The sequence below is a fragment of the Strix uralensis genome, chromosome Z (assembly GCF_047716275.1).
Source record: "Strix uralensis isolate ZFMK-TIS-50842 chromosome Z, bStrUra1, whole genome shotgun sequence".
Lineage (NCBI taxonomy): Eukaryota > Metazoa > Chordata > Aves > Strigiformes > Strigidae > Strix > Strix uralensis.
In genome coordinates this window covers 47,433,901-47,448,163 of record NC_134012.1, presented here as the reverse complement: position 1 = coordinate 47,448,163, position 14,263 = coordinate 47,433,901, and the positions used below count along the sequence as shown (strand labels likewise).

Here is a 14,263-nt window from a genome sequence, read left to right as displayed (position 1 = left end):
CAGCGTAGGCTTCTCAGTTCATCCTGCGTTCCCTTCACAGTGTGCGCCTGACTGCAAGCCCCACGACGCTCTTGTCTGAGACTATCTCAGGCTCATCTCACTGTGCTCTGCATCAATACACGAGGAAAATAAATATTCTTCTGCTGAATTCGGGACCCACAGAAGCTATGTGCTAAATACACAACTAAATCAGCACTCTGGCACACCAGGGCCTTTTGCCCCAACTCTGGAGGAACTCCTTTAGCCTCACAGCACAAGCAGCATGGCACTGCAGCCTCACCCTTGCAGGGACTAGTCACTGGCACAGCACAGAAGTGGTGGCCCTGTCTACGACAAGTGTTTAGCAGAGCCCATGTCCAACACCTTCCACCAACAACAGGGCAGGGGCCAGGCAGCAGCTGGAGGAGCTTCCTCAGCCTTCCTGAAAGCAGGGCTGCCCTTGAAGAAAGCAAGCTGCTCTTGAGGTTATCTGAGAATGGCTGCTGGAGAGCTCGATGGCTTCCAAGAGACACCTTTACTACACGGCTTGCCCAGACCTAGCTGCCTGCTCCCCTCTCCTCACGTCTTAGAGCCAGGATGTATTTCCCCAGTTCAGATGATAGTTCGTTTCCTTCAGCAGCTCGTTTCAAATCTGATTTAGTTCAGGCCAGTCTACCACTGAGTCTAAAGAATAAACTTCTCTACTAGAGGACCTCCCAACAGAAACGTACCACCACACTCCCCCCTCTTCAAACCCCACCATCAGGAAGGCCCACGGCTGCTCACCTGAACGTCTGCAGAGAGGGGCTGCTGGTCTGTACCGCAGATTAAGAAGGGCTGCTCTAAGGCCACGACAATGCTGAGTGGCAGGGAGGATGCGTTTTTCAAAGAAAGAGGCTGGTACTGCAGAGTTAGGACATCACTGGGGTGCTACAGAAACAGGACACAAGGGAAAGAAACAATGTGAAGTTTTTCAACGCCAAAGGGCATACACCTCTATTTACTATTTTTATTAGTTTCTACCCTTCTAGGTGGTTTTTCTCTAAGTATATCAGATGCCTTTCATGTTTAGAAACCACAGCATCCCCCGGGGACAGGGAAACACTCTTGCATACAGAGGAGGGAATAGGAGCCCGAGAGGAGGCAGCTGCATGAACAAGATCAATAGCAGAAAGTGAACCCAGACCACTTGTCTCCAGTTTTGTATCCTCTCTCGAGAAGAATGGCACAAGATGATTTTCACTCACATACAGTAATTTCTTACAACCTTATCAGCTCTAGTAGCCTCATAAAAGCAGTGATGCTGGTCAGAGGAGAAAAGCGAGCAGGATTTGGCCCATAGTGGAGAGCCTGCAGCAGCCTAAGGTTAGCTTTGAACATCTACAGGCACATACAGCCAGCTAGAAACCTCAACAGTCGGGCTACAACGGGTGTCCTGCTGCCCCTGCTCCAGTGACAAGCTGTCTGTAGCCTCAAAGCTTGGCTCCACCTAAGCTATTTTTTCCTGTTTATGCATTGCTCTGGGCTTCCTGCATGGTTTATATCAACTAGACAGTGTTTGGGAAACTGGTTCTGGATGTATCGATATCAAACAGTGTCATAACACTCGATAAATCAGAGCACATGGCATCAAGCAGACCACAGGCAGACATCAGGGATAGCTGAAAAGCTTCTAATTAAACCCGAACTGCCTGCTCACAGGGTTTTGTGCTTCTCTGGAAGTCCGGGAACCAGAGGAGAGACCTGAAAACACAGAAACTAAATAATGAAATATCTTCTCTTTTTCAGACACCTCGGGGGAGAGGGAAAGGTGATGCAGCAGTCAGGATCCAGAGACTAAAGGGCATCTGCTTTGCGCTGGTGTTATCATCACTGCAGCTGAAGGATGTCTGCGGGTCCTTTGAAGAAGGTGAAGCTTGGGGAATTGCAAAGAGCTAGCATCCATACCAACAGCAGAGAAGGCAAAGAGAGACAAGATATGACAGGCTTTTCTCATCAGCCTGAGGAGCTGACAGGAATCTCAGTTCTTCTCAGCTTCCCTACAGGATCGGTGTTCAGACATCACTGTGCCTTGGAGGATCCCCAAAAACCTCCCTTCACACTGAGTACAGGAACTGGTGTCTCTCTAGAAGTAGCCACGATCCCCCTCGGCAGAGTTTTACTTGGGTGAAGTTACAAACCAGTCCTATCTCCAAAAACATCCTCACTTACTTTACGAAGCACCTCAGGACGGGTGAGGAGGGGGTTTAGCATCGCTCAGCTGCAGCAGTCTGCTCGCCCACCTGCAGCCCCAGCACACGAGGTGGCTGTGCAAAGCCCAAGCTGTTCTCGTGGGTCCCACACATCTCGCCCTGTGCCCTTGGCTCAGCAGTTCAATTCTGTCTCCACATCATGAAGGCAGAATACAGCAAGGCAGAATACAGCTGGTGGGACTGCTCCCAATCCCAGAGGAGCAAAATATTGATCTCAGTGTTAATGGCAAAATCGTGGTCCAGCTCAGCTCAATAGTTAAAGTCCCACAGACTTGGAGAAGCCATTTAACTTCCTCCTTTGAACACAAGCACACCCTCCCACCAGGCTTTCAGTCATCAGCCATGCTCTTCAATGCCAGGATGAAACCCAGAGACTTACCTTCTCCACCCGGAAAGTGATTTCTCTGGAGGACATTTGCAGGACCGGAGCAATGAACTCGCACGTGACATCCACTTGCATTATCGGTGCCTTCCCTGCCTTGCTCCCCACGACGGCGTGGCACAGCAGCCGCTCCTTCACCACCTGCACGGAGGAGTCAGCCGTCACCCAGCGGGGGCCAGCAGGGCGTCCCGAAAACGCACTGCATTTGCTACCCACCCAGCCACAGACCGTATTACCGCCATCAAGTTACATCCACTGGGCTCCTCAACAGCCCCCTTTTCTTCTTATGCTGCATCCCATTTATTCTGCTCTCAAACGTCCGTAATGCTACACCCCACTATCCACAAAAAGCCCTTGTGAGTCATGTGCTGCCTACAATTGTAATAGTCCCTGCCCCAAAGGATTACTGTTTTGATTTGTACCACTGCCAAGCATAATACTTACAGAAAGCTGTAGGAACTGATTTAAAAAAAAACTAATAATAATACAACTATATTAAGGAAAACAGGTGATAGAAGGGCCAATGCTAGCAAACCCTCCCTTGGAAGCTTAGTGGACAGGATCCATGGGAAAAACCCAAATAGCCAGACTGCCTTCAGGTAAAGAGGGGGTCACTCATTCCTAGCAGGTACTGTGCCCTCCTAGAGCTGGTTTTAAAAGAAACCTCCCCAGGAAAGAGATGTCTTGCAGTTCACATGAAAACCCTCTGCTTAAGCTGGATGCTCTTACACTTAAGACTTTTTCCTGATTTCTCATGGTTTCAGTTCCCCAAATTCCTCCCTTCATTTCTCACTCTTCCCTCTGATTCAACACCACAACCCAACTGCTCCTCAGAGTCCACAGACTCAAAATCATCCGTGTTGCGTGTGCAATGCAGGGAGTTGGGCTTCTGACCAACCTCAAGAGTATAAACTTCTTAAGACCCGAGGAAGGTGGAAAGCCCACTCCCAGGGTCTTGGCTTTGACTGCAGGAGGCAGGTAGCCACAGCTCAGCTCACAGATCCCCTTTTGGCTTTCCAGGCAAGACAGCCTCACCTGCACCCTGATCACTTTATTTCCTTTCTGGTACCTTTTCCCCATTTCAGCAAAACCTTTGGGCTCTGAACTGCACAGGGACAGTCTCATCGCAGTCAACTAGGTGAGTAATCGAGTATTCCTCAAGCTACCACCAAGGCAATCCTTTAAAACACCTTTCAAAACACAAGTATCAGCAGGAGCTTGATGCAGATTTATTCCACATTCACCTAAATATCTGTGGTCAGCGATCTTGGAGAAAGGGAATGCACACCAGGGTTAGCTGGCAGCTTCTCTGGAGAGTTGGATTTCCCTGGAAAGAAGGGTCCAGGGAGGAGAACACCCAGTGATCCTGCTGAAATCTCCCCCTCTGAGCTGCCATCCAAGGGTGCTGCGAGACCTGCCTGCCCTTGGGACCCCGGGACTGGCTGAGAGACTGGGGCGAGCTGTTATGGAAATATTGACAAAGGCCAAGCTGTCAATTATAATGATCCCTGCAAACAGTTTCCCACATGGATGAACATCACCCCGATCACTACAGCTGGCACACTGTTCATTTTTCTGCTCCAGGACTCAGTGCTAGACAAGCCCTCTGCCCATGTTTGTCTATAGAGGAAAAATGATGCTACTCCCAGACCCTCCCACCCTTCACAGGTGTTTTGTTTTACTCACTGCTTCCCCCAAATACATTACTTTGCACTTTTTTATTTACTTTCTGCCTGTGCTCCTAGTCTAAGCGTAACTTATTTTCTCTGCCCTTCCTTTCTGCCTCAGCACATGACACCTTGTAACCTGCCATTTGCCCCTGAAGTAGCAATATTTCCTTCAGCCTGTGTTTTGGTATCAGCAGGTTGGGTTTACGGTAGCCATGGAAACATGAAAAAGCCTTAGGAACTGATGGTGGCCAGCAAGGAAAGCAGCTGGTGCTGCCATGGTAACTTGTGACTCTTGAAAGCACTTGCTCCTGATGGGGAAGGCTCAGCCCTCGGGGGGGACCTCACCTGGGGAGTGCTGGAGAAGCCTTCCAGCACCATCTCCATAGTCTTGCCTGGCATCAGCTCCACCCTCAGCGGTTGAACCTTAAACACAGGGCAGGCAGGTCTGGGGCTCTGGGAGAAACCTTGGCCCTTGGTGGTGCTGACAGCAGGGACCCGATCGCGCTGGTGAAACAGGCCAAAACCTTCTGTTGACCAGTAGAGCTGATGGGTGCGCCATCCTTTGTTTGTTATCTTGAAGTGGTAACAGCAGGGATCCAGGCTGGAAGAGAGAAAGAGATGGAAAATGTCATGGGAGCTGCTATCTCCCAGCGGTCACCCAGCTTCAGCACTCCGATGGCGTTATCTGACTGCACACTCAGCAATAAAAGCACCTCCAAAAAGGCTGACCTAGCTCAAAGCTTCAGCAAAAGCCAGACCTTGGTTGCCCCTAAGTTTATCAGCATCCAGCAGCTGCTCTGTTTGTGTACAGCAAGGAAGAGCTGCATGAAGATCATCATCTCAGCTGCTGCAGACAGAGCATCACCAGCCCAGAGACCCTCCGGTGACCTGGGCACCCCTTGCCTCGCTGGCGGGGCCCCTGCCCTGGCACCCACGTTATCCCCCCACCCCCCATCCCTTCGGGAGCATTCAACCCTCATCACCCCCAACATGTCATCCTTTGCCTGAACAGTGCAGCTGGTTTTGTGGTTTAGGAAGATAAATGCACTGTGAGAATACAGGATCAACAGAAGTTTCCCCAATACAAACACGGCAGCAAGACCAGGTCTGGCTGCTGAGGGGATTGAGCAACAACGAGAGATGAATAACGAGAGCTAGATATAAACCAAAATGAATATTCAATGGAAATGATTATGAAATGATTATGAATGGAAAAAATTATGAAATCAAAAGGCAGAGCCTCTAAAAAAAAAAAGTAGTGTGGCACTCACTGCCACTGACAACAGCCTAACTTGTCAAGCTTGGTTCAGCCAATAGCAGACTGCTGAGTGAGCTAACGAAGCTTGTCTCCATTTGTGTCCTCAGTCCATAGCTCACCCCTCCAGATTCCATCTGCGCTTCCTTGCTGGGCTGGGGAGATCAGGGCCACCTGGTTTCATAACCAAACTCCTCCTGCTTTTCCTTTGGGAAAAGCACCCGGCTGAGTCACTCTTGCTTGTAGGAGCGTAACTGCCTTGAAGATTCTACCCTTCTTTAATTCAGTTAACCAACAGGTGCAGCATGATACAACAAGTTTAGTTTCCCTAGACAAGCAGAATAACAATTTCTTCCATTACTGAAAAACAGAAATTCTGAAAGGGCATGAACTCATATAAGATACCTTACGTGATAAAAACCAAACTCTCCCCTGTGGCCAGGTTTCAGGCACCTTTTCCAAGGTCTCCTCCACACCTCTGCTCCCCTTTCCAAGAGCCACATGCTCTGGACTTAAGCCTGCCAGACCTAAGCCTGTGCGACACTGGGAGGGACAGAGCCTTCCACCTTCCTCAGGTTTTGGTACAACCGGTCACCAGGACAAGACTGACGCTCCTGGTCATGACCCCTGCTCATGACTGATGCCGTGTGTTTCCAGGCACAGCTGGCTACAATGAATGGTTCTCTCCAGCTCTGGCAAGACCAAACTGGGTGGAAATCAGCAAATTGGTACTGCTGTATTAGCAAAACATGGCCTTTAAAATATAAACTAATGGCTTAAGCCTAAAGGTGAGCTTTTGGGGCACCATGAGGCTCTGGTGGGACAGCTCTGGAAAGAGTTAAGCCTGTGCATCTTATCTTCAAAAGTTCTGCTCACCTTGGAAGAGATCACGTATTCAGGGCCAGTGCTGCCCGTATCCTGGAAAGTTAATTTAACACTCATTTCTAAATAGCATTGCAGATATCATTTGAAGGGCACAGCACTGTCTGTCTGCCTGTCTTGCTATGACCAAACACTGACGGGCTGGCTAATTATTCAGATGCTTGGAGGAAAAAAAAAAAGCAATTTACAGTAGATTTAAAAACCAGCCCCTCTTGCCAATTCAAGTCTGCTCCAACTTCAGTTGGAGAGAGCTACAAACAATGCCAACACGCTCTTCAAAGCCTTCCCTCCCCACAGCCTGAACAATTCGCTCGGATATCAGCAAAATTGCCCATCAGCCAGAACAGGAAACAGAATCACTAAAGCAGCATCCCTTTATTGGCACTGTTTTTAAGTTTATCTCCACGTTTTGCTGTCTCTCCATATGGCCATTTCTTTAATAAAGGGAATGTTGTCAAAAGCTTGAGATACTAAGCAATGAAATTAGTAAATGAAACAAATCCTGCACTAATGAGGAGAGAGGCAAGTACGGGAATGGGAACTGCGTGTCCTCCCCTTGCTTACATCACGTTTGGCCATGAGCCTTTAGACACTGCCTGAAAATCAACTGACTTTTCTTCAGTGAATCCCAGTGAGAAGATAAACGGTTACAGCTTTTTTTTTTTTTTTTTTTTTTAAATTAAAAAACCTGTGTCTCTTCTGCAATGTCAGCTCCACTTGAATCTGACAGCAGCTCGTCCCTGGGAAGGTGGAGGGGGATCTACTCAGCAGGCACCCTCCTGAAGAAGACAACACATCTGGCTGTATGACCGCTGCTGGAAACCAGGCAGCAGCAAGCTCCACCAGCAGCACAGGGCTCTGGATTAGGGAGGTCAAGGATCAGGTCGAAGGAGTCAGGACCCCAAATTAGGACTGTCATAAGAAGAGGAAATCCCAAGAAAGGTCTTCTCCCTCCTCCCTCATTACAAGGCACTGGGAAACCACCGTTTGGCTCCCTATGGTAGCACATGAGAGACCCAGCATGGTGGTTATGCAGGGAGAAGAAAGCTGCCACTGATTAACAAAAACTACACCTCTGTCTTTTCTTTCCTGATCACACAGGCATGATATGCAGCTGCCTTCCGTGGTGCCAAGAGATGTCATTCTTAGCAGCTGAATAAAAGATCCCCAAGAAGACAGAGTGACAAAGAACAAGTAGGAAATGATCAAAGAACGATGCTTTTTCCTTTCTGCCTTTCTGCAGGGAGAGCAAACACTTCCATTAACCAATACAACTCTTTTGTACTGGTCAGTATGGCAAAAAAATCAGGCACTTAGGGAAAGAAGATGACAGCGGCAGCAAGGAGGAGAAACAGCCATCTTTTTCAGCAGGTCGCATCAGTCCCAGCTAAGCTGCAGCAGCCCCTTCACCTTGACCTGTTCCTCCAGTCTTTTCTACCCAAAAAAGCTCAAACTCTTGCCTTGCAGGATCCAGAGGATCCTCTAACAGGGCTGCCTGGCAGCTGGGAAAGCAATGTGACAAGGAAAAGTATGTCAGACACACACAGGATTCAGCACGGGATGACACACTGGTCCCAGGGGTCACAGACCTGCAGACACCCTGGCACGCAGGGATAAGCCAACAGAGGACTAGGCTACAAAGTCCCTATGCTCTTCTTCAAACCCAGAAAAGCCCCATCTCAATGCACAGACTTGGAGGTTTTTTATTTATTTCTTTCTGGTGGCAGAGATGTTCAGTGCTGCTCCCCACAACTCAGAATATAAAAGACTCAACTCATCCAACAGAGAGAAGAGGAGACGGTACGGAGAAGCCTGTGCACGAGGGGTACTCCAGGTAATTCCTTAAGTCACCACCCCAAAGTGAAGTTATCCACAAAAGAGCATCTTGGCTTGCTCAGATAATGCTCTTTTCTCCCACAGAGCAAGAAGAAATCTTGGCTTGACAGGAACAGCAATTTGCATGTGATGGTTAATACCACCACCAAGGTGGCACCGTGACCATCTGCATTACAGCATTTTCCTTTCCTGTTTCGAACAAGATACCAACCTTTGACTTGCCCTGTTGCTGTCCCTTAATTTAATCTCATTCAGTTTGTTGAGCTGCCAGTCAGCGTGCTGTAACATTGCTGATCCAATGCTGCTGTGAAAATTTCAATCATAGCTCCTTCCTTTGAGCAGGGACCGTGATCTATAAGCCTAACTGCAAACAGCCACAGTTTCGAGAATAGCCATCAAACGGAGACAGGGAAATCACAGCTCACCGTCCTGCAGCAATCTCCAAGCAGGAAATCAAAGCAGCAGCTTTTCCATCTTAGAGAACACAAGACTTGGGTTCAGGGGCGCAACTGGATGCAGGATGTCCAAGTCACCCACCATCTAGGCTAAGGGACAGCCTCTGCTCTCAGATGTACACGTGCAGTTCACCCTGATGCCTGACTACATCTCAAATTTTATCTCCAAAATTATTCAGTCCTCTCTTCTTCCCATCAATAAATGGCCAGGCAGCCTAAGGCAGCAGCAAAGGGCGAAACTTCAACTGAGGCAGCAAAGCAGCACCAAAGGAGGCACCTGCTGAGGACAGGGGAGCAGCTGGAGCACACCTCGCCTGCCGCAGTGCTGCCTCCACCCAGCACGCTCAGCATCAGGGTGCTGAAGAGTCTGAAGAGCCCTTGCTGAAACGACTGATCGAGCAGGTTCTCAGGACCTGCTTCCTTGAACACCTCCATGATAGCAGCAGCTGTCCTGAGAAGCCGAGATGCTCACCGTGAGGTAAGTCAAGCCTGTGGGGTCAGCAGGGGGGACTATGGAGCAGCAGAGCCCACCCTTACTGCAGGGAAAGAAACCATCCCTGAACCACCTCGTATTTATTGTTCTATTTATTGATTAGCCACCGTATTTGCAGAGATCGCAGTGAAGCAGGATAGGATTTATTGCCCAGTCCCATACCTTAGGGCCCTGAGGCAATGCAGAGGCAGATATACCCTGTGAGCCCCCCGGGTACACCACAAGCTGCCCGGGGAGGGAGGGACCGGGACAGCAGTGCCTGAGCAGCTCTGCGGGTCAGTGCCTGGTATGAGCACGCAAACCCCATCATTCGTACACCAGTACCACCCACCCCAGGTAGCTTGCTTTCGGCAGAGATGGAAAGCAGGTTTTCATTGTGGAATCAAAGCAAGCTGCTCTGGGAATCCCCCACTTTGAGGTTACATTTATCCCCCAAACAGCTGGAAAAGCAGCACGAGGGAAATTCAGCCCCCTCCTTGGCCCAGGAGGCTGAGCCTGTACTCTCACACACTGCTTGATGCTCCATCCACAACACCAAGTCCACAGTGCCAGGTCTGGGCTAACCAGCCCCAGAAGTCTGACCCACCTAGTATGGAGAAGAACAAACCTCCTCTGAACCCATTTTCAAGCCCCTCACAGATCCCCCCTCCAGTGGGGAGCACACCCCAACCAGCCTCAGCACACGAGCCTGTCCTGGCTGCATCAGCCCTGCTCCCCCTGCCAGGAAGCAACCCAACCTCCCTCGGCTATGCAGCTTCTCACACTACGCAGCCTCCATGAATTAAAGAGCCTTTTTCTGCAGCCAGTCTCCAGAGGTGCTCTGCAATGCGACACAGTCCACCATAGGTACACGACCCTTACACGTACATTCTTGTGCAACAACCCAGCTGGTTTGACCCCCAGTAGGTGTGAAACTCACCTCACTGCGAGCAGTTTGAGGACAGATCTCACACCCTAGTCTCTATCATTAACAGCAGTTCGACAGAAAGCAAATGCAGATCTAACAGGGAAACCGTGCGGAAACCCATGCCCTTTCAGGAGCAAAGGGCCACAGTGTTCTCTTGGTCTCAGAGCTCCAAGGACATGACTCTTAGAGATAAATTACCTTCCACAAAATAAAGGGAGAACTTGCAAAAATGATCCAGACTCATTTCTGCTCAAACATCTATGCAAATTCTCTGTTTTACTGAGGGGTCCCCCAGCTAAAACTGCCCCCAGAGCCAGGCTCCTCTTGCTGCATTGTGATGGAATACGTTGCTTTCTCAATCATATAGTGATATGCAAATGTTGCATATAAAAATCAAGTCACAGGTTGCTTGTCAGTCATTTTTGTTAGAAAATAGCCCCACAGATACTTACCATCTTTGCCCTGAAGGATGCAGGGATGACACTCTGATTGGAGAGGTGGAGACTTCGGGAAGCATCTTGTATAACTTGGATACTGCCGAAATTTATCTTACTTGGGTGCACGTAGACAACTGCTCCTTCTCCAGTGCTCAGTAAATGGATTTTCTGCTCCAGAAAGCAGGTAGGAAAGATCAAAAAAAACAACAGAGAAAGTTTAAAATGATTAGACAGCTCTAAGGGTACTCCTAGACTGGGGGATAATTATGGCTGTTTGAAGTTTTTTCAGTGTTGTAAAACCAAAACAGAAGGCCTGGAGCAAGTGTGGGATCTGGACTGATCCCATCTGAAAGCCACAAGCTCCCGTTATCAGGGGATAAAGAAACCCTGGTTCCTGTGTTTGCTTTTTCACACCTCCTCCACACTGTTAACTCTCCTTCCTCTACCTTGTGCCTGCTCCCACTCCTTTTACTGCTCAGTCTTGCCCCAGACCACCCTCCCTGACTTCTGCTGCTGCACAGCACACTTGGACAGTGACTTTAGCCCCAAAGCTACACCTGTGAAAGCCAGCACAAGTCAGAAGCAAAGCAGGCCCTTTAGAGTAGAGATCACACAAGTTAGTTGCCTCTGATTTGCACATATGTGTATTCCTGGTATTATATGGATAATGGGCATTAATTAGTAATTACATCATTCAAGCAGTATTGTTTTCTTTTGACAGTCTGAGACCCAAAAGTTCTGTTCTTGCAGAACTGGCACAGACTATTGGAGGAGGAATGTGGATCCCTTGGCTAAACCACCTTCTCACATCATTAAAAACATTCAGGAGGCATTCAGGAGATTTAGCAGCATCATTTCCACTTGTTTTATTAAAAGTTTAAATCCCTGTAACTACTTTCAAAATGTCAGCCTTTCGTTCTGTTACAGAAAGCTTAAGGTTCCCAGGAATCCTGTGACATCCTCTTTCATGCTCAGAGAGATGAGAAGACGTTTTAAAACAGCTGCTTCAAAAGTTGATATCATCTTAAATTAAAGTTTAATTATCTATATTTGTTCTTGATTTCAGCTAGATGAAGTCAGGACACTACAGACAACATTCTCTTGCCTACATTTTGTTGTCATTGCTGCTGTTGTGTATGCCTGAATGTGGACATCATCTTTCAGGAGGCTTTAGTCCAGGAATGCTTTGCCTCATCCATTTCCAAACTTAGTAGAAAAAAAAGTCTCTGTGCTCCACGTGCAAGTGGTGTGGAGACTCATGAGTCTTTGGCTGGGGCTCTTGGCAAAGAGATATGATGAATGTTTCTCAGACGTGATGGCCCTGACTTTCAGCATGGCCTCTTACACAGCACTTGCCTTAGCAGGATTCAGGGACGTCCCTGCGTGCTCCTGAACAAAAGGCCTAACGAAGCACCAGTGCGGTTCATCTAATAGCACAGCAGAGTATGAGACCCAGGGGTTGTTCTGGGCTTCAGACTGGCCCTCTTATCCCGACTGACCTACCGTAATTAAATGCTGTGTCAGACACTTAGATTACCACCTAGGATGATACATCCTTCCTCTTCTCTAGGTGAAGGGAAGTTGCTGCGAGTATACTTGAAATTACAAGACCTCCTGACCTTGTTAATGTATAGAAACCAGTAAAGTAGGACGTTTAGTTTTAACGTTAACCATCACTTGTGTTTCACTAGCTTTTATTTTTCCCGTATTTCACTGCAATGTATATAATTTCATTTATACTCTTTTCCTAACTACCCTCTGACATCTTACCCACTGGTAAAACATCTTGAAACCTGTAACTCCTTGCCTAGTGGAGATAAAACAGGCCTTGGACAGTCTGGCAAACTCCGAGTACATCCCTGATAACAGGGACCTAAAAATGCAAGACAAGTGCCTGAGAAGACGCCAGTGTCAAGAAAAGCGACTGGAAGCCGGTTTAAACCAACCTCCTCAAAACAAACAGGAGCTGAAGGAGGGATGAGGTCACTCCATGACCATGTATGGACATGGGAAACCTAAAGTTCAGCTAGCAGACAGTGTGAGGAAGGTGATGTGGACCACCAAGGTGGGGAGAAGACCCTCACTCTATTTTTACTACGCACTCTCAGACTATGTAAATGAATTCTGAGAACCCATTAGCATAAGACTGTCTTTTCTAGGAAACCTGATGCATATGTATGCTTTTTGTGTATATTAGTGAGAGAGTTTTGTTAGTAAGCGTGGCACTCATGGTGGAGTGATCCCCAGTGCTGCCCAGTGCTGCGAATAAAGAATCCCTGCTGAACAACAGTTATACTCAGTTCTGACTGTGGAGTGAAGCTCTTTGTTTCACAGGCATTAGCTGTTGTGTATGCCACAAACCCCTTCTTTCCTTGTCCACACCAGCATATATTACAAGTTCTTGTTTTCCCGGGAAGGATCCCCGGAATTAGCAACCCTGCCTTATGCTTCACACCCCACCAAGATGAGTCGCACAAAGGCCCACGTCCCCTGGAACTCACCAGAGGGGATCCTTCACTCCCAAACACTGCAGCATGAGCAACAGTGTCCTGCTCTCCCGTCACCTGGGCCTCCAGGGTCAATGGGACCTCCACCGAGCTGTGAGGCTGGACAATCCCCCACGGCACGGGGCTGGAGTACCACACAGAAGTGTCCTCCTTGTGTTCCTGTAAGCGACAGAGTCAAATGCAACACACAGGAGTGACCTTTGAGGAAACTTTGAACTCCTCAACATCTACACAATGGCAATTCACACACATTTTCAAAAATCCCCAGGAGAAAGCAGAAAGGTACAAAGCAAGATGCAAGACTTGTATGGGCTTAGCATCTTCAGGGGGTCTAAAAGCTACTGCACCCACAAACACCCACTCCTGGGCTGGCAGCCTCCTTGCAGCAACTTTTCACAACCCTCTATGTTCTCCTGCATGAAAGCACCCCAAAGACTAGAATATAAACTGCTTCCTAAAAAGTTTAAACTGCTTCCTGAAGTTTATATTCAGGTAGATTCCTGTCTAACTGCTTCCTGAAGTTATATTCAGGTAGCTTCCTTTTCTCAGCAACCTTTAGGTTTGAATATAAACCAGCAAGGTCTTATCCAAACCCCTTTTTTCCCCTAATAAACCCCTTGATAACATCTGAGGGCAGGAGGTGGATGCAATGCCAAACCTGAGGGATAACCCTGTAGCAGCCTGGAAGATTGCTGTCATTCACAAGGGTCAGCATCTGCTGATAAGGGAATTTTAGAAAGCACCATCCAAACATCACGACAGGGTTGAGTACTCGCAGCGGAGGAACCACGCATCTAGGCAAAGAGATGACCAAAAGGGAATTAGAGATACCGAGAGAATGTAGAGTTCGTTTACTCCCCAAGTAGCATGAAATAGAGCATAACACATTTGTCAAATAGACACTTAATACCCCTACAGCGATAAATCACCTTTAACTTCTTCTGACTCAACCACCTCCTGTAAAGGTGGGGCAAAACCCTGGGACTCAGCCTCGCAGAGGCTGCCAAGTGCCCAGGCAGCGCACAGTGCCCTGTCCCAGAGCTGCCTGATCAGCTCTGCCCGCTCTTTGCCCCAGGACGCTTCCAAGGACCCTCCCAACAGTCCCAGCAAGGCGTGAGCTTTGGGGGAGCCTTCCCACTGAGGACCAGTGCTCACCAAGGCTCAAAGAACACAAGACTCCAGTGTCTCAGTGAAAATGACTCCCTCCT

The 14,263-nt window shown here is 48.4% G+C and overlaps 1 pseudogene; it reads right to left on the bottom strand.

The window, feature by feature from the left end:
• LOC141938248 (hydrocephalus-inducing protein homolog) overlaps nt 1–14,263 on the bottom strand; it is a 171,982-nt pseudogene that overhangs the window by 33,185 nt on the left and 124,534 nt on the right.